Source organism: Chlamydotis macqueenii, chromosome Z (assembly GCF_036417535.1).
Source record: "Chlamydotis macqueenii isolate bChlMac1 chromosome Z, bChlMac1.mat, whole genome shotgun sequence".
NCBI classification, from domain to species: domain Eukaryota; kingdom Metazoa; phylum Chordata; class Aves; order Otidiformes; family Otididae; genus Chlamydotis; species Chlamydotis macqueenii.
Window position 1 is genome coordinate 53,190,264 of NC_141593.1, and position 20,029 is coordinate 53,210,292.

The 20,029-nt window shown below is 41.1% G+C and overlaps 1 protein-coding gene across 3 annotated transcripts in view; it reads right to left on the bottom strand.

Annotated features, from left to right (window-relative positions):
* CDC42SE2 (CDC42 small effector 2) overlaps positions 1–14,314 on the bottom strand; it is an 85,813-nt gene extending 71,499 nt beyond the window's left edge. Inside the window, exons 1-2 of one of the 3 annotated variants that reach the window (XM_086770978.1) lie at positions 13,912–14,314; positions 13,134–13,192 (exon numbers count right to left, since the gene is read on the bottom strand). The gene's annotated coding sequence lies outside the window, so the exon portion shown is untranslated. Of the gene's footprint in view, positions 1–13,133; positions 13,193–13,555; positions 13,631–13,911 lie in introns of those variants that run through there. The other 2 variants (XM_086770979.1, XM_086770980.1) reach the window with 2 other exon arrangements.
* Between the last annotated feature and the right edge of the window lie 5,715 nt (positions 14,315–20,029).

Sequence of the window (20,029 nt, forward strand, 5' to 3'; positions counted from 1 at the left end):
GTGGACTCCTTATCCTAACATGTTTACACACTGTTTCAAATCAGCATATACAGAATTTATGTGTGTGTATACATAAATGTATGACATAGTTAAAGGACGTAAATAAGGAGCAGTAACTACGCAGTTCTGGCTGCTCCCTTTGCCAGTGTCAAATCTTAGTATTAGCAGGGGCTGGTGGAAGGGCCCTAAACCAGATGTATATTCCAACATCTTTTTCTGCAAAATTAGTTAGATAATTTTTCTTACTGATCAGCATTCAGATCACTGGCAATACCAGTTAGTTCAGGAAATAACTGGTTTGTACTAAGTGCCCAGTAAAAACATATAACTTGGCAGATGTTTCATAACGTGTGAGGTTTAGCAAACAAGTTTGTTACTGAATTATTGTCCATGACATCTGCTACCAAGTTCAACAGTTCTCAGTAAAAGGAAGGATGGATTACAAGTACTGCAGGCAATAACAGAGAGGAAACACATTCATAAGAGTTGGCTCTGAGCAACAAGAACCACCACATCTTTAGTTACCTCAAAATAATGAAGAGAAGACAAAAGTAAACTGTAGTTAACAAAACAATAAACCTGACTGTATGAAAGGTGTAGGGTTACTGGATGAAGGGCTAGAGAAATACAGGTACAAAAGATGAGACATCTAATCAGAGGGAAGCAGGAGGCTATTAACACAGCAACAAAGGCACACAGGGAAAACACATAATGGTTCGGCTCCGCATAAACTTTATTCAGAACACCTGTAAGTAGAGTTCTGATGATTTTTCTTTCCCTTGGTAAGACAATCACATCACAATAAGCTGTTCCTCTGACAAAACAGCTGAGCAAGCAGCTTATCACACATGACACTGCACTGGTGGCCCAACAGGTTAAATAGGAAAGCAAATAAAATCCTTAAAGCCAGCAAGGCAAACATGCATTTTTAGAGTAGATGTCAACTCTGTAACTGAATTGCCACTGAAAGTTGGCTACTTTCTAGTTAAACACTCTGCGGACAGTACCCAATATACAGACAGGGGAATCAACTAATTTAACTGTAGTTAAACATAGACCTGCTCACTCAAATGCAATGCAACCAAAATCAAAGTGCAGAAAGATTCATGTTAGTAAATTTTACAGAGAGAAAACCGAGACAATTCTGCATTATGAGATGTTAGCATAGAGTACACACTAACAGCACACAACATCCTAAAAACATGTAGAGACTGCAATTCTGTGTAAGCCATTTCAATACATAACAATATGTGTACAAATGAGGTAACAGAAGATAAAAGAAATCTTTATGTATGACTTCTAAGCCAAATGTCTTCCTCCACTCCTGTTCCTTAAAGAAAAACAGCCTATATAGAAAATGAATGAATTGCACTTCCCTAAACTATAGCATTAGAAATCTAAGGCCATGCTGTAACAGCAGTAGGACAGAACAATGAAAGCCATCCTTGTACAATAACATTTTTAAAAGTCAGACACAAATGAGATCTGGACCAGTAGCTGTAAGTCATGGTGTCACAGTTATTCAGAGTCCCAGACGAATGAAGCCTGTAGATGAAATCCGCATCCTAATGGATGTAATTCATAAACCCACTTCTATAAACGGTAGACTTCTGGCTTGAAAGGCTACTGAATGAACCAGCCAACAGAGTGGAAAGAACAGTTGCCTGCAGGTACTGCCAAGGCACGCTACTTACGAATCAAGCTGTAACCACTTTCTATGAAGTCTGGATAGCTTATTGCAGGTTTGCCCACATCACTCATTCATTATGAATGTTACTCATAAATAGCAATTGCTAAGTGTTAGTATTTGCATGAGAATTTGAAGCTTTATGCTTGGCTGAAGCCTTGTTTTCAAAGCTAACAATTCTGTATACTTCCTATGTTTCTAAATAATAATTAAATTACTTATTTAACTAGTTACAAGAAATTACTAATGTTGCAAAATTAGGGGTGATTTCATTCTTATCCTGACATTATCTGCCCAGACGATTTCTTTTTGTACTTAGTCCATCACAGCTTAAAAGTCCTACTAGCCTTTTCAAGAAGTTCAGTATAAAACAAAGATGACAAAGTACAAATCAATGTGGTAAATGACTTATGGATTACCTTAGACAAGTGAAATATATCTATTAGCACAGTGCTTTTACTGAACAGATACACATTCTTTTGGAGAACCTAAATGCCAAAAAAAAAAAAAGAAGTCTATTTTGATGAGACAGCCACCAAAGTGTCATAAGCATTAACAGACTTCAGAAAATTAATGCTTAATACTAAGTGTATCAAATTCAGAGAGAAAATCATCAGTGCGGCCTCGTATTATTTTCTAAATTGTTTTCTAATTACATAAAACATGTTGAAATTTGATAAAGAACTTGAAGATACTATCTATGCAAAGTGTAAACTTTAAAAATACATTTGTTTCTTAAGAAAAAGTATTTTCTAAGCTAAAGAGGCCATGAGTTTATGATAGATGAAGAGTTAATTAGCCTGTAAACATTTAGTCCCTTCCACTGAAAAAAATCCAGACATTGAACTTCAGCAGTTTCACCAGTTTATCCATAAAAAAATTACAACCTAAAACTTCATATTAGGTTTCATTATCTTCATTAGAACTTCTGACTTTTTCATCCTTTTGTAAGCTATTAAAAACAGAAATGGAAAAAAGTACTAAGGCTTACTTTTGCACTTACTAAATAATTTTCATATCTCTATAGACATATACAGTATATACACACAGATTTACAATCATCCTTCCATTCCAGTCAACGGCAAAGTCACATATGTATAGAAAATTACAGATAGCCAGTAGAGCACATTTTATAATTTCATTGTGAAGCTTGAAACTGATACACCAGTTCATTTCATAGAGTTATAATGAATGTGAATGGACTTAGTAAATACCAATGAGTTCACAGCTGTGCGTATTTGGAAGCAAGGGAGACATAAAGCATGTAACATTAAATGCAAGTTGAGGCACAAAGAACCATGAAAGGTCATTTTAGTTTATCTGTTTCCTAACAGAGGGATATAAGTGTCAAAATTAGAGCCCTTTAGAGGACAATGTAGAGATAGCATTTACACTTAGATACATCTGAAGATGTATTTCTTAGCCTAGAAGAGGACTTGGGCCAGTAGCCTACTTGAACTTATCTCTGAATACCTTTTTCCCACCTCAAACATTGTTCAAGAGATCCTTAGAAGATAGGAGCATTAAGACATTTCAATATTTTATGTTAACTCTTACTTCTCTTGGCCTCCAGAAATCTCCCGAAGAAAAAAAAAAAAACAAAACAAAAACAAACAAATAATCCTCTTGGAAACTATTAGGAGTCAGTCACATAGAAGGCTGACCTCCATGTCATGTTTATCTGTGCTAGTATCAAACTTTCCTACTTCTTCTCTGTTCTAATGAAGTTCTTTGGCACATCAGTGACACGGGTGTGTCTACTTGGAGGATGAATGGACAAGACTAAATGAATGCACTAAGCAGGAGATTGAAAGATATCCGAGTCAGAGGCTGGAAGTGCAGAAATTCAGCTATGTAAGACATGAAACCTTGTATGTCATTTCAATTAGACACACTGGATTTTTATCAGGGAGAAACTCAGTATACATTTCAGTGTTTGAGAGGCTAAGCCTTTCATAAAAAGAAGGAAAAAATATCTATGCACTAATACTTCTTTCTCAGATTATTTTATTACCATACAATCTAAAACTAACAATGATCTCTTCTGCTGTATGTAAAGGCTTTCCTTTTTCATAAGGAAATGGCTGAAAGAGGTTAATACTGTCAGAGGGGTTGGTAGCAGGAAGGTGCATTTAATAGTACGCTTTTCAGAAGCAGGTACTGTTTTTCCATACCTGCCAACATAGACTTTGAGAACCTGACATTAATACTTAACTGATTTATCAGATAAAAGATGCAATTGTCTTGTATTTTTGCTTCAAGGTCTAGTATGAATAATCCCTTAGCCATTTTAAATCACACAGGTGACAAACAACCTGTGTGCTACTACAAATCCTGTACATAACAGAAGTAAACAGGTTGCAGTAACCAACAGAACAAAAAACCCACCCAAAAGCACAATAGATCATTGTCTGAAGTTCTAGCAAACCTAAAATTTTGTCTTTTAAAGAACTAGAAAGAGAGATATCCTGTTAGTGGACATTAACCATCTAGGACCTAGATGTTTAGGACCTAGCAATTCACTAGCTATGGAAACAGCTCCACTGCCTACACTGCGGAGTTCAGACTCTGGAGAGGAAAAAAAAAAAAAAAAAAAAAAAAAAAAAAAAAAGCCTTGAAAAACCACAACTTGTTTTCCTAAGGCAAAGACTTTGAAAGTCATCACTTCCTACACTTACCCTCTCAAAATGAGGCCTGGCATTTTGAAAAGAAAATGCCATAGTAATAAGCACTATTACTCTGACAGACTGCACATAGCAAGTGAATAGCATTGCAAAACCAAACTACACCAAATGATGTGAACGTAGACACGGATGGCTCAGACCTACAGCCAACTGCGTAAGTTCAGGACAGTCTGAGCAGTCGCGTCATGCCAGACTAGTTGCCCTGCGCTGCCGGTGGCAAGGGCAGCTCTCACAAGCTTCCCCTGACTCACCTGAACTCTGATGCAGAAAGAGTATTTCAACTCCACAGCCCTCTTGGTGGCTTTTCTGTAAGGTTTGCCTATGAAATGAAAGAGTGAAAAAGCCCATTCTCTCATGCATCTGACACAAAAGTTATTACAACTTGGTCTGCGTCTTGAACACCTATCAATGCTTCTGTAATTCTCAACAGCAGCAGGTCAGTATTTTTAAACTAGTAAGTTACTGCAACTCATTAAAATTTGAAACAATCAATACAGCAATGGGGAAAATAAATCATCCTTCATTAAGTCTCTTTTTTTTTTTCAGTTTATTTAGACTACAGTAGTAAAGAGCCAAGAAATTTCAGGTTTAATTTCTCCTGTCACCTGCACAAAGCAATAGCCAGTCTTCCTATAAATTCATAGGAATTCATAAGTTTATCTGTCATCAGAACTGACTGAATAAAGGTAATTATTAAGAACTAGTTTCAGTGCTCTAGAACAGAGCATAGCTCCTCTTAATTTTTTTTTTTTTTTTAATTTAAACTAGCACTGACTACACTTCAGAACTAATTCTGTGTCTATGGTAACAACTGCATGTACAAAAGCAACCAGACAGGCTTACCCAAGACCAAGAACCTTAAACATTCACAACAACTCGGTAGAAATCAGCAGGATGTGAGCTATCAGTACTAAGCATACTCCATAGGTAGCTCCAGTTGTAAAACACTGACTTTTAAGCCTATCCATAAGTTCTTAGAGAGTCAAAGATGTTTTGAAGTTTCGTTGCTAGATTAGAAAAATTCTTGTATGTCATTTCCTGAACAGAAGGAAGACTTAATGATTACCTACATATAGGATTATTTGAGTGTATTAGTTTCAAAAGCACAAAAAAAACCCTTTGATTAAAAATCAGACTACAAGCAGTATCAGCTGCATCATATTACTCTGTTTTTAACTAAGCAAAGAGCATATCTACATCAAAGAACAAGCAGTGCTAGTGGCACTGAGTATATGCAGTATTAACAGATTCTGTTAATGCAGATTCTGACTTTAGCCCTCCTCCCCCACACACATATTACCATGGTGATTTGCAAAATTTGCTGCCTGGGATTTTGGAACAGTACAATGTTTGAAATGCCCTCAACATCTTTGAATAGACGCAAACACAAATTAAGTTACATTTAAAGAGACAATAAGCCACAAATAGTTTGATAAAGCTGTCTTTACAGAAGAACACTGACAAAAATATCTTAATATGACCTCAACTGGTAGAAACAAAGCAACAAAGCTTCCACATTATGTCTTCTGTCCCTGAAAGAAAGGGAACTAGGTTTAAGGACTGGAGAAAAGAAATAGCATACATTCAGTATAAAAAGTACAATTTGGAATTGCCCATTATCTCTGTCTCTATCTATTTAGGTAGCTATCTGTGGAAGTTTCACTTTCAGAACAATGTATTTTCTTTGAATTAATTCTTAATTTATATCCTATTTTACTCTAACGCACACTTTTGGGGGACTGTAACAGGCCTATGCCTGTTTCCAGTTTTCCACAAGTGGGATCACTCTTGATACAGTTTCCTTTTATTTATTACAGTTTTCAATAGAATTAATAATAATAATAATAATAAAATCATCTTAAGAAATTAGGATCATCTTACTGTGAATGCATACATATCCTGACAACACAGAGGACACAGAACTGGGAGCAAAGGCGACAATTCTTGGTTCTTTAATCTATTGTTTGGATGGGGCACAAATAAACCACCACAAGCTCCAGCATCTGTATTGTCCCGTATATACAGTGATCACATCTCATACTTCAGTCTGTAAGCACCTTGGGATACAACTAATGCAATTATGATTCTAAAGAAGAAATACAAGTGACAAGACTTCACTAGAATTGCTACCTGCAGGCAATGACAATTACCCTTGCAAATGCATTCTTGCAGAGATGCAGTTGACTTTCTTGAGAGACAATTGTAATGGACTTAGGATCTCAGTGAAAGGTTCACCACTAACTTCATCACAGCCAGGGTTTAACTTGAAACACTTAAAATTGAAAGGCATCCTTGACCACTCCTACTGACTTCCCAGGAAAGGCTTGCGGGAAGCGGAAGCACCACTTCACAACCATGCATGGGTGAAGAAGAGGTGCCAGTGCCGGAATTTACAGGCTCTTCTTTAGAGCCCACACAGGAAGCTTGGTATGGGTGGACCTTGGGGGATGGTCTACGTGGAAAAACTGTTAAAAAATCAATCACACTATTCAGATAGAGTGGCTGTTCTGTTATACTGCCCCTTCAATTCACCTCAATAGTCTTAAGTCCAACTAACATTTTTCAAGAGCATCACAAAGCTTTACCCTTTACAAGACAGCTTAGCAAGACACAAGTTACAATTGTGTCAAATAACAGAGCCGGACACACATAGATTTTTCTTTCAAAGTAAGTCACTATTTGAACACTGAAATACAAAGAATTGATTACACAGCAAACCCTGGCTGTACCAGTGAGATGATCAGTAACATGCTCCCACTGTGAGCACGATCACCTAAACATTTCTGTAAGATGAATTTTTGATAGGTGAACAAAAAAAAAAAAAAAAATGAAAGAAAATACAAGAATACACTAGAGACCTAAGTCTTCCGTTAGGTCCACAAATTACTCCCCCTATATGCTTGAGGATAATTCAAAAAAAAAAAAAAATTAAAAAAAAAAAAATCTGATGAGCAAGGAGTCCATGAAACACCAAAACTAAAGTAATCATTTAAAGACCATTCCCTGCTCCCTCCCCTTAAAAATTAGAGGTTACTTAAACCAGGTATTTCTAAGCCTTTCTTTCAGGTCACTGCAGATTGACTACTTGGATTTGTCACCACCAAACAAAAAAAAAAAAAAAAAAAACAGGTAAACTCCTGCTTCTGAAATACTTACACAAACTTTTGGCTGGAGAAAACATTTTCTATCTTATCTTTAAATCTGCTTATACAGTTCAGGTGAGCAGGACTTCTTTTAACATCAAACTACTGTCATATATATTTTAATTTCTTTTTATTATCTCAATGTAGAACAAACCTTATAAGACTCAGCTTAGAAAAGGACTTCGGTATGGAAAAGTGGGACAAGATACACTTGAAGGATTAAGAGGGGAAATAGATAATTGACCTCAAATGAAAAATTGTTCTCAGGAACCTTTAACGGAGTATGTGGAATTCCTTCAGCAACTGGTGTTTGATGAGACCAGCTGCACCACATGGGACGAATTAAAAAAAGCTGTCATCAGTCAGCACGAGAGTTATTGAATATGAGCCATAAGATAAAAGCAACCAATAAACGTAATAAAGAGCTTTCTGTATGTAATAATTTAATACTTACTAGTATGACTGTTTTGATGAGGAAGTCAATTGCAATTTATGAAAGTCCTATTTTTGCACAAGATTTAAACAGTCAGTCTCCAAATTCAGTGGGTATGTATGAGAAAGATGACAAAAGATCTTCCAAAAAGGAATTGAGGGAAAAGTATAGCAAGCCCATACAAAGATAAGCCTGCAGTTTATGACAGAACCAAGTTTAAGACATAAATCACCAACTTCATTTAAAAGACAGACACTTTTTTTTTTCTATAAGGACATTTGGGATTTTGACTGGGAAGGCTTCGGTGACAACATACTTTCTATTCTGTGGAAAGAAAGTTTTCCTAAGAAAGTATTTCTGAACACTGTGTAGTAACTGATAACGTTCAAGGCATGTACAGTCAGAAAAAAACCATGTTGAATTGTACAGTAATTTGTGAAAAAGCACAAGACACCAAAATACCCAGCAAACAATCATGTAGTCTGTAGTCAGTTATTTGGTTCATGCATTGTTTTGCCCTTGTACTGTGATTTATATACTGATAAAACAAACAGTGCCCTATTTTAGCCTAAATGGCTAGAGATACTTAAAATGCTTTATCTCTGCTGGCCTGAAGTGCAACTGTAAGTACTGCTAACTGTTTTACTGTGAAAAATTCTTGGATCAGAGGGGTCACCACCATATGCAATCTTCTCCCAGCATTAGGAGCCCCTTATTGTTTAGGTTAAAGTTTCTCCTTTACTATGCTAAAGGTGAACTGCAATTTCTCCTACATCACCTCTCCTCCAACACACAGGCAATGGAGGCAACGGTTTATTCAGTGCAAACAAATCTCATTGTGGGCCATGACACTTCTGCTACAATTTATGTATGGTAGGGAGACGATTCAAACTCTGCTCTGTGAAGGACTGAGCTGACAGTTTTCTAATAAAAGCAGCATCAGATCAAATGTTCAGGTAACTGCAACCTGAGAGACCTTTGACATTACCAGATGTCTGCCTATCCTGTGATCCATACTTCGAACATCAGCCAAATAAGCAAGCCATCCACTGAACACAGCTTACAGAGATCCACTTCAGTTGTTCGTTGAATATACCTTAACCATAACTTTGAAGCAAGCTTAACAGCAGTTCCTAGCCCTTCAGGAAGTGCAACTGCCAGCAGCTTGCTTTCTCCCACGTACCACTCCAACGCACTACTGCACGCGCAGAGAGAAGGTCTCAGTTCTCCCTCTGACATGCCACAAGAAGTATTAGCAATCTGATTGGACAGAAAGGTAACTAAATCAGGATGAAGTTAATATAGTATAGTCACGTTTCCAGAAAGAAGCTTGCAAAACCTGCTGATGATGGCATTGACACTTTACGTCTTCTTCCTTACCTCCCAAACCCTTCTGTTAATGTGACACTGACAAAGCAGATGGAAGAGTGCTCTGAAGTAGGTCTGCACTCCTTTAGCTGTGCCTTCATTACAGGCAAGAGAGATCCGCTTCCTCTTGTAGCTGAGGAGAAGCGATCAAGAGAAACTTCTGTTCCTCTTGGGACAATAATTACCTGCAGACTAGAAGCTCCATCTCACACATCCACTTCTAATCGCACACAAAACATTGAACTTCTAAAAAGAGACCAAAGAGGTCCTCAGGCAGAGACACCCAGCTACGTAACAGGCACTAAGACCCTTCCATAGGACACTCACCCGCCTAACTTTCCTACGTTTGCTTTGTTGATGATAGCCAGCTTTCTCACTGCTAAACTTCCTCTTCAGTCTGCTCTCTACATGAAGCTCTGCTTCAACGCATTCAGTGCAGGTGTTCGATTGCTCTCATACTTACTTTCATCTGTTTCAAGTTGCTTGTTCCTTGAATTTGTCATTACTTCTTGACATCATCACCAGTCATGCAATAAAACGAGAGATACTAATCACGCAAGACAGACTTGCTTTGTCAAAATATCCTAAAACCTCTAAGTAACTGTGAATACTCAAAAGCCTCTCTTCAGATTTGCTGACGTTTTTTAAACAAAAAGGAATCCAACCCGCCCATCTCAAGACCAGCATCCTTCAGAGAAGCGTTCCTCCTCCACCTCCCCCCTTTATTTTCCTCCCAGGCTTGGCTACAGGAAGGAACACCATGTCCCTGCTTTTCTAATGCATCTCCATCTCATCTATTCAAAAATTTGTTCTTGAAAAAAATAACAACTTAGTTGTGCAGTCATCATTGTGTACACTTAGCTTCAACACTTTTAACATAACAGTAATACAGCAAGACAGCTATAATATTAAAAAACTTTCATGTTAACCCTGCTAAGTATACTTCAAGAACTGATAAAACTGCATTAGAAGGCGGGCATGCATGTACCAGCTACACTTGTGGAGTAAACAGCAGCCAACTCCCTACAACCCTTCACCATATATAAGAAGGCATTTCTCTGATTTGTAATGGTGACTAACACTTTCACAATACCCTCAGCTCTTTTAAAACTCACTCACTTGCTTTACAGGCCAACATTAAGATTAGGAGGCACAAGAAGACCAACATTAAACAGACATGGTAGTTACTAGCAAACTCATTGTAAAGAATAGGACACAGCAAGGTACAGCAAGGCTCTATGAAGGGTCACACTAGTCTTCACCATTTTCTCTGTCTGACCACATGGAGAGGTATACAGCAAGAAACAGATATCCAGAACTAAGGTGGTGACCAAAGATAACTGGGTCATTCAGATGCATATTTATGTAAGGCAACTGTCTTGAATACTAGCTAGGACCGTATCTAGTAAAAACATGTGTTGCTGTAACAAATTTGATGATAAATTGCAGTTCAGTTCCTGGACTCAGGTTGTCAAGTGTAATCCAGAGTTGCAACTAAGTTGCTGAAAGCTAACTTGAATAGTGAAAGTATCATTCAAAAGTAAGTGAAAGTTAGTCATATTTTAATTCTGTACAAGCACTCAGTGACACTGACCAGAATCCAGTGAGCTTCTGAACACAGAGCTAACACAAATCATGACAGAGTTTGCAAAACAAACTGGCAAGAGATTTTCTTTAGCAGCATGGTATGCCAAGCTCACATATAATTTGCTAATCTATGACGAGCCAAGTTCATTAAGAAATGAAACAAAAAAAGAAAGACCTTCAAGAGAGGCACTTCCAGGAAGTACTTTAATTTTATTTTTTTTTTAAATTATTGAGTAATTTAATTCCATCTTATGCTTTACACCTAAAGGCTTGTCTATAAGTCACACTAAGCAAAGCAAATGTCTCAATGCTATTCTTAAAAGTCTGAAAAAATTTCTTGAACTCCAAGAAACTGATTCCTCAGTCATATACCACAGAACGAAATAAGTTTTCCTTGTAATTCATATGTTAATACTGTAAAGAAAAAGTTTTTTTCTAATAGCATATTGTAATTCTAGCAAGAAATCCTAACTGAAAAGACAAAAAAAAGAAAACCCTCCATAACCCAACTTTGAGAGTCAAAAGGTCTGTCACAAATATCTAAAGGGTTTGTGCAAGTTCACTCTAAAAGGCTTGCTCAAGTTACCAGGTGTTACACAGACTCCTCCCCAGTGGACAATGAATTATAGCAGCAACTGCTGATGAACGTTATTTCACCACCACAAACCTTCCTTTGCAAAATGTAAGAGAGCGTCACTTGCACTTGGTGGGGAAAAATATGAAATGAGACATTTAACACTTCTTGGTGACTGTAATGTCTCCATCGGACATGATCTGATTTCTTGACACTACTCTAGGGTTAATGTTTTATCACTGCAATGAAAGCTCTGATATCTAGGTTAAATAAAAAAACATACAACAGTAAGATATTTAGAAAGCCAGTTGGAACACACTTAATTTCTCTTCTCCCCCTCCTATTTCTAAATCAACTCAACTTATTTTTTGGGCAGCACAAACTATGACAGGATGTTCAAAGCATTTATAACTGTGTTTTCCCTACTGTGACAAGCCACCACATCCACAAAGCTTCCCACAGACCACCACACTGTAAGCCACCACAGAAGCCACCACCCTTGTACAGTCAGAATTACTAGTAAACTTCAAAACAAAGTATTTTGTCTGGATATATGTCTGCAGAAATAAATTATCTGTCAGCAAAACAGCCTTTAAATCAAAGACAACGAATGAGGCAGCTATAACATTTCTGGACAAGGTACACCTAACAACAGCTTCAGAGTTCCTCATTCCTCTGGTGTACAAACGCATTATCATGTTTTATAGACCGTGCACTGTAATTTCTGATCTATATAACTGTGGTCTAGATATACAGAAACTTCACCAGGAAGTCTCTTGAACATTGAATAACTTATTCTCTGTTGTGGAAAGGATATCAGCCTTTCCTCAGAGCAGAAAGGGTGTAGAAAGTATTACCCATTAGGAAAATAATTTTAGATATCCAGACAGCTATATCCAGATTCTAGTTTCTCATCTAAGCTAACGGGAGAAATTAAAATTAAGAGAGCAGCGATGCAACTATTGACACACAACTCAATTCATGTACATAATAAAACTTTTACAGTGAATTATCTCTTTGCTTATTTGAGCTGCTACTTAGTTCTTCAGTGATTGCAATAACTTGCTTGATCCCCTCTTACAATTTCACCTACACAGTCCTTTTCACCCTTCAAAAGACATTATGACAAAAGAAATTTAATATTTTACTACATCTTTCAAAATTGCATCTGTATTCCAACAACATAAAGAACTTTCAGAAACATATCTGTACCTTCACTGAGCTATTATTAATCAGATTACTTAATCAAATTAATAAAGTAAACTTTCCTTATGAGTGAGGAAAAAGCACCACCTAATCAATGACTTCAGTTAAACATAAGGAAACATACTAGTACTACACTCACAGGTACTTCCTACACATTGATCCAAGCTTAAAAGATGACTGTTAGCCCTTGAGGTTAAATAAAACCCATCACCAAAAAAAAAATACTTAAAAATGAGCTTAAGACAACCCCTCCCCCCAGGCTGTACAGATTTTCTTGACTTCTTTTTTTTTTAATCTGTTATCATAATCCAGGAGGGACACATTTGCAACGAGAGTGGGAAAAGTCTGCTTAGGGTTTCATTTAAATCAGTTCTGAGGTTTTTCTCCCGCAAACGTGAAATAATTACTCCAACCATCCACCCAAGTTCAAAAACCGAATCAGAAGACTTACAGTTTAATGCACGTCCAGCTTCAAGAGTTAAGAGTCACAGGAACTGGTGTTCTCCTGGCCTATGGGAGTAAGATGCATTATTTCGGTAACAGCACGGGGCTACACACACCGAGCAACTGCCTGAGAACCAAACGCTTAACCCAGAAGGCGAGCGCCGCGTTTCAAATAACCGCGTTTAAAGGCGTCTTGTCCTCTCCGGACGCACCCCCGCGTCTCCCAGCGCGGCCCTCGGCCCCCCACGGCGCTCAGGGACACGGGTGGCCGGGGAATGGGGGGGGCGACATCACGCCTAGCGCCGGCACAGGCCGGGCCCAGGCCCCGCTGCCCACCCACCTGCCCGCGGCAGCACCTGCCCGCCCGCCACAGGCTTTGCCAGGCGTGGTGCACAAAACCCTCCCTCTTCATCTCTTTCTATCGCCCACCAGAAAAATCTCTTCCTGGCTCCTTTGTGTCCGAGAGTCAGGCAGGATTACGGCCGAGCATCACTCCCCGCCAGCCTTGCTGCTCCCCGCCTCAAAACGCCCCGCCCGGCACAGCCCCGGCCCCCGGGCACCTCGCTCGCCACCGCCCGGCCGCAGGGCTGGCGCTGCGGGAAACACCGGCGGTCTCAGCCCCTCTCGCCCGCCTCCGCCGGCCGCAGCCCGCGCCCTCACGACCCCCGCGGGGAAAAGGAGCAGCCGCGGCGCAGCCCGGCCGGCCGGCAGGTACCTGCCCGGCGGGGCGGCGAAAGCGGAGACACCTCCCCCCCGATCCCCGCACTCCTGCCCCTGCCACTCACCGCTGCCCAAGGTGGCGCCCGCTCCTTTGTCTGCCCGCCGCGCCCCGGCACCTCCGTCCCCCGCTGCTGGGCGCCCCGCGCCCCCTCCCCGCCGCGCCTGCGGGCGGAGGACGCAAATGAGATCGGCGGAGGAGGCCGCTACCGCCCGGCGGTCACATGCAGAGGGCGCGGCGCAGGCCCCCCTCCCGCACTCCCGGACGGCGGGGTCCGAGGCGAGGTAGGGCGGGGAGGCGGGGGGCTGGGGCGGGGGGGAGAGGTGAAGATGGCGACCTCGGCAGCGCGGGGAGGGAATCCCCAGGCCGGCCCGCTCCGTTCCGCGCTGCCGGCTGGGCTGGGCGCGCCGGGGTGGGGAGGGGAGGGGACAAAAGAGGCCGGGCGGCGGCGACAGCGGCTGCCGCTGCCCGTCAGCCCTCTCAATGTTCGGCCCGCTCCTCCTCCGCAGCCGCCGCGCTCTCAAACTGCCGTTAGGGGCCGGCACCGCAGCGCCCCCTGCCCGCCCCGCTCCGACCGCCTGGGCGCGCCCAGGAGACTGGAGCGGGGCGGGTGGTGAAGGCCCGAGCCGCGCTCTCCACCGGTTCCGGAGTCTTCCGAAGCCGGTCGGGTCATCTGAGCCCCGCAGATGTGTTTCCTGCCGCGGCTCGGTGGGGAGATGCCACGCCCCGGAGCTGTTAGGGCGAATGGATCTCTAACCGTTCCTTAGCCACCCGTCCAAAATTCTGCACTGGCCTTTGCAGAGGCCTTGTAAGGGGGTGCGGGAACCAGGTGATGACAGCTGGTGTGGTTGGGGTCGGACCTCCAGGAAAATAAAAGGGGGTCTGGCTTCTGATCCCCGTGGCTGTTGACAGCTGCAAACACCCTCAGTGCGTTGGTGAACTTCCCCATCCTACGTGTGTGTCCCCTGCAGTCGCTCCAGCCCATGACAGAAACATGAACCTGACCTTGCAGAGAGGTGATGGCTCGTCACGGGTGTGGCACAGGTACAGTGCCACTGCCACTCTCAGAGAGGAGCTACTTCCACTCCATTCCACTAGGCGGTATATTGTCTTTTAAAAAGAAAAAAAAAAAAAGGGGGGGGGGGGAAAAGCCAAAAGTGGCAAGCATGACTGAAATACAGAACATGATGAACATGCAAGATCAGGCATTCCTCACTGTGGGACAAAGTGCAGCTGGCAGCTCTACCCACTGGCAGTGCGGTGCTGTCAAGCTGCAGTTGTCCATGTAGAGACAGGCAGCCTTCCTCCTCCCTCACACCTGTGTGCTACTTGTCCCACTTTTGCACATCAGCCATGGTTTGGCGACATGGGCTGAAGGGGAAAACATGGCAGTACTAATGAGTTACCAGTAAGCTGTATCCAGATCGTATCACAAGGAAAGAGACTGGAGAGATGGACTGTAGAGTGGAAGATTTCCTGGTCTGTACCTAAATCTGCAAACTGTTAATGAAACAATCTGAAAAGGATATCAAGCATATAAAAAAAAACCCCAAACTTTTGTATCTCTGTTTCTAGTCTGTATGAATCCCTGATGTTTACGCTTACTAACAACATAGATTCCTCATCATTTTTAAGACCTGTATCAACTGACAACACAGGTGGCTTTTATTATTTTTCCAGGCTTTTTTTTTACTGCTTTGGACATTTTTCTAAGAGGTCTTCATTTGTGCCCACTGAGATACCAGATGTGGTTATGTCTAATTTGTCCTCAGAAGGACTCAGTGTGAGGGGTCTCTGCATCAGGCACACCCAGCTGCCAGTTTCCCGTTGCACTGAACATCAGTCCCACCCAGCACCCTGCCGGTGGTGCTTCAGCTGCACGTATTTAGGTGATGAACACCCTTATCTGATGCCTGCAAAGAACAGCTGCAATGGTTGCTACCATTCTTCTTAAGCTTCTCATTACTATTAATGGACTTCGCTTCACAAGGCTCCTGTGATACAGAGAATGTATTATTACCCCCACTTTCATGTGAGAAATTGCAGCATAAAGAGGCAGTATAGCTTGCCTCAGGCCATACATATAGTATGTGGTAAAACCAGAAACTTAATCCAGAGTTTGGGTGCAGATCCAGTCAGTCTAACCACAAGTTCGTTTTCTTTCTCAGGCTCTGTTTCTCAGGACTCCACTCCTGAAAAATTCTTGGGAGAAGGAGCAAAGCAATATTGAAGAAGACAGGCTAACAGAAATTCCATTGATCTTGTGCAAAAAAAACCATGTAGTTAAATGGGAATGTTGCCAGTAGGCATATTTGCACAGAAAACTTCTGCAGAAACATCATCCTGGTTTGGTAAGTGCACAAACCAAAAAGGGGAACACCATGCAACATGTCACTTCAATAATATGTATTTAAGACACGCGATGTAAGTAAGAACTTATGGCTTTTATTGTCCAGATTTCATGCAGGAGCTGGTGACTTACAGGAATGTTGCAGGAATCTTAGGACAAAGCTGCTAACGCATTAACGATTCCTTCCCAAGAAGGACTGTCCACATTAGGAATACCACTGTATTCTACAGAGTTGTGGCATTTGCGTCAGACCCTATGGTAACACATGGTTTAGACTGTTCCCCACAGCAATTCCTCTCAAGGAACAAAGATGCATCAAGTGCATTCATCCACAGCCATCTATGTTAGGTGATTCCAGTACATCTTCAGAGTTTCAGGCATCTTCCCTGTTGCCAGTTTCAACAGACACTAGAGTGAGTGCCCAAAGGCACATTATGTAGCCCAGTAGCATCCTCCTGTAAGAAGCCAACGTCTCCAAACCAGGTCCAGCAGCGGAGATGGGAGATTCATCAACACTGAGAAAGCATGTGCCAAATACTTGTCAGAAGGCAGTCATGTGCCAGGCAGCCTCTGGCAGCAATGGTACGTATTCAGCTGCCGTAGTTGCTAAGGGAGTACTAATCATGTCGTGTGTGAGAACAAACTGTATAGAACCAGCCATGCTTGCAAATAAACTCAATTAAAGCTTCAATAGATTGAACTGAGTTGGACAAATGTGCTCTGACCAATGGTTTCTGCTCTGCTTTATTACAGTTAGTTCCTCAAAAGCGCAGTCAACACTGTCTTTACCGCTTTCCAAGCATCTCTCTTGTGTCCTGACTAAATACTGACCATTCTCCTGATTTCTTTCCCCAGTGACAGTCTTTCCCGTATTACTGACTACTTTTACTAATTGCATCTTCCATATCCAAAGTTAGGCAGGAATTTTATCTTTCAAAAACTTTTCCCTCTCCTGCTGTCCTCAGGGCCTCATGCTGAAGCATGAAAAAATGGCCAGGCAGAAATAACTCAATATTTATATGCACTTTTGATGATAAATTACATTCGTCCCACCCTGTAGGCCAGAGTGCTTGCTAGTTAGCATACCAAACACAACAAATAGAAATCCATCATTGCTGGCTTTGATAGTGTCTGTGAAAAAAAGATCACTTTTTAAAAGGGAACAATTACTTTATAATTCCAAATTTAACAATGTGTTGTTGCCTTTTTAAAATGAACCATAAATGAAACATGTTAGCTGTGACTAAATTGGAGCACGTGGGTGTAACGCTCATAAACACCATGGGATTCCTCTATTTCTAGTGTAGCCATATAGAAGTCGGTGAAGGTGTGGACCAGTAATTACCAGTGGTTAAGGCAGCTGTTTGCTGAGCTGCATTAACTGACCGTACCTGCATTCCTTACCTGTGGCAACTGTGTGCCTTCATGAGGGCAGCCTAGGCAAATGGTTTTTGTTTTGCAGTTGCCACAGGCAAGGAGCCAGGAGTACAGTTCGTTAGCATGTCTCAGCTTAACAAGAGGCTACGTGTTATGGTTCAGTCGGTTGCAAGGGTCTGTTCATGACCAGTGCTGAAGGTGAGTCCACTCATAACCACCAGCTTTAGGAGGAGCTCAGCCAAATGAGCGGAGGTGGTCGGGGTGGAGCAGAAAGGCTAGCTTCTTACTTGTCTTCTCCTCTGCTAAAACAGGAAGTTACTGGGGATATTCACCTTCCAGTGTTTTCTCTATATGGTTGTTCCCTGTGAACAAGTCTGCATAAGGGAAAAACTTGCTTTTTCTGGAAGAGGCAGAAGTTTTCACCTGGAAGTCCCAGCAAGCTCTCTGAATCTGCACATGTTTTGGATCCAAGCCCCTCCCATGGCCTGATAACTGTCCCTGTGGAAACTGATCAACCATGCCTACTCCCTTATGGCTTTATAGGTAGCGTATGTCTTTTTCTGAATTAGATCCAGAGACTTGAAACACAAGCTGAGGTGCTCTTTCACCAAGTAGGGTCAGGCAGATTTACCACTCACCAAGAAAGTGTGGGGAGAACGGAAAAGAATGTATGTCCTCTTGACTCAGTCACTTCTCACTCAACATGTAAAGACCTGAACTTGGCAAAGTAGCTCAGAGCTTTTCTGCATAATAAAAAGAAGATCGTTGAACAAAAGAAGCTCACCAAGTGAAAATCCAAAGGGATTTTCTCAGATAATGGTACTGTTTCTATCAGAAAAGAACTTTGCTAAATAGCTGCAGTGGTACAGTTGCTTCATTGTTAGCCTGCAGTGAAATCGCTGGATGATACCTTCATTTATTGTCCTTTTTTTTTCTGACAGAAATGCAAACCAAAAACAATCACATTTTTTACACTTGCAAGAACCAGGGCTGGTAATTAGGTTTCTCGTATATTTTCTGTAACTTCCTTCAGTTTTCTTTCTGTGTGTGTATGCAGCTTTGGAACATCGTAATTATTTAACATGCATCTCTGTTTCCTCTCTCACCCTCTGGCTGTCTGGTCTGTGTGGATGGCATGTTTCTGTTATGTTTGTGCTATGTTTGCATGTTGCCCAGTATTAAGCAACTCTCAATTTGTTTGGCCTCTATACTTGCTATTGTGATACAAATAATAAATAACTATACACTTTTAAAATTCATTATTATTTCAGAAGCTCTAGAGATTAACTTTGTTTTCCTGTTTATGAAAATAGTTTTATTGGTTTTACCAGAGATCGAGTGCATTCCATTAGGCACTGTAAAAAGCAGGCTTTGTGTTTTACAGGCTTTGCAACATGCTGCTATGAAACTGGGTGGAATGGTCCGGGAATGGGAGGAAAACCCCCTGGAATCCTCTGTGACACCTCATTTTTCTCACCATTGCTATTAATATTCCTAAGTGCCTTGCTAATGGCACAGAGAGTTTTACAGACTTATCTCGTTAGTGCTGCTGGCTAGGTTCAAGTATTTTCCTGGGAAGCTTTTTATTCATCTGGGGAAAAAGTCCTCTGAAGTCAACAGGAGCAATGGGTAAGTAACTTACTAGGTCTCTGAACCATTTGCGATCATCCTTCCTAGCATGCAGCCAGGCCTTTGAAAGCTGGCATTGCTCCCTTGTTTTTGTTCTTTAGGCTAATTTTATTCTCCTTTTTCTTTTGGATTTTTTAATTGCCACTTCCTTTAAAGGTTATTACTCACTTTTTTTGAATGCGATCGTACCAGCCATGTTCTGATCTGCAAACCAGGTGGACTCACATTCTCGCTGGTATTAAACTGCCTGTCCCTGCAGCAGAACAAGCTCAATTTAAATGAGCAATGGTGACAAGATGGCAACTCTTCTTCTGGTAACAATATAAATCCCCATTGCTTTTTCTTACTTTAAGCCATTGAAACTCGTTTTGCTCCTGCCCCAAAAAAGGAACATGGAAAGGAAGCCAGCATTCCTAATACTTTCAGAATAATTCTATTTCTGACTTTAAAAAAAAATACAATAGGATGCTGTATCCAGTATCCAGGGTGTTTTATGCTTCTAAGGTGAATTCTGTCCTCTCCATTAAACGTGATCTTGTTTCCTAAATACAGGGAAGTACCCCTGTCTGATGTGGACCTTGGAACTTGAATGACTTAGTGGAAGATGTGCCACCATCTTCAGTGAGATCACATTTTTACCTTCTGTGTTCAGCTTCCTAGCACAATGTTTTTTTGTGTCTGGGTCTTTTTTCTCCACACCAGGAGCTTTCGTATTCAGTTCCACCTTATAAATTTCAGTGTATCTTCTCCATTGCCTTTTTTTTTTTCCTACACTCTAAAGTGTAGGGTACAGTGTTTATTATAGCTAGTTTAATTTTGTTATTTAGTT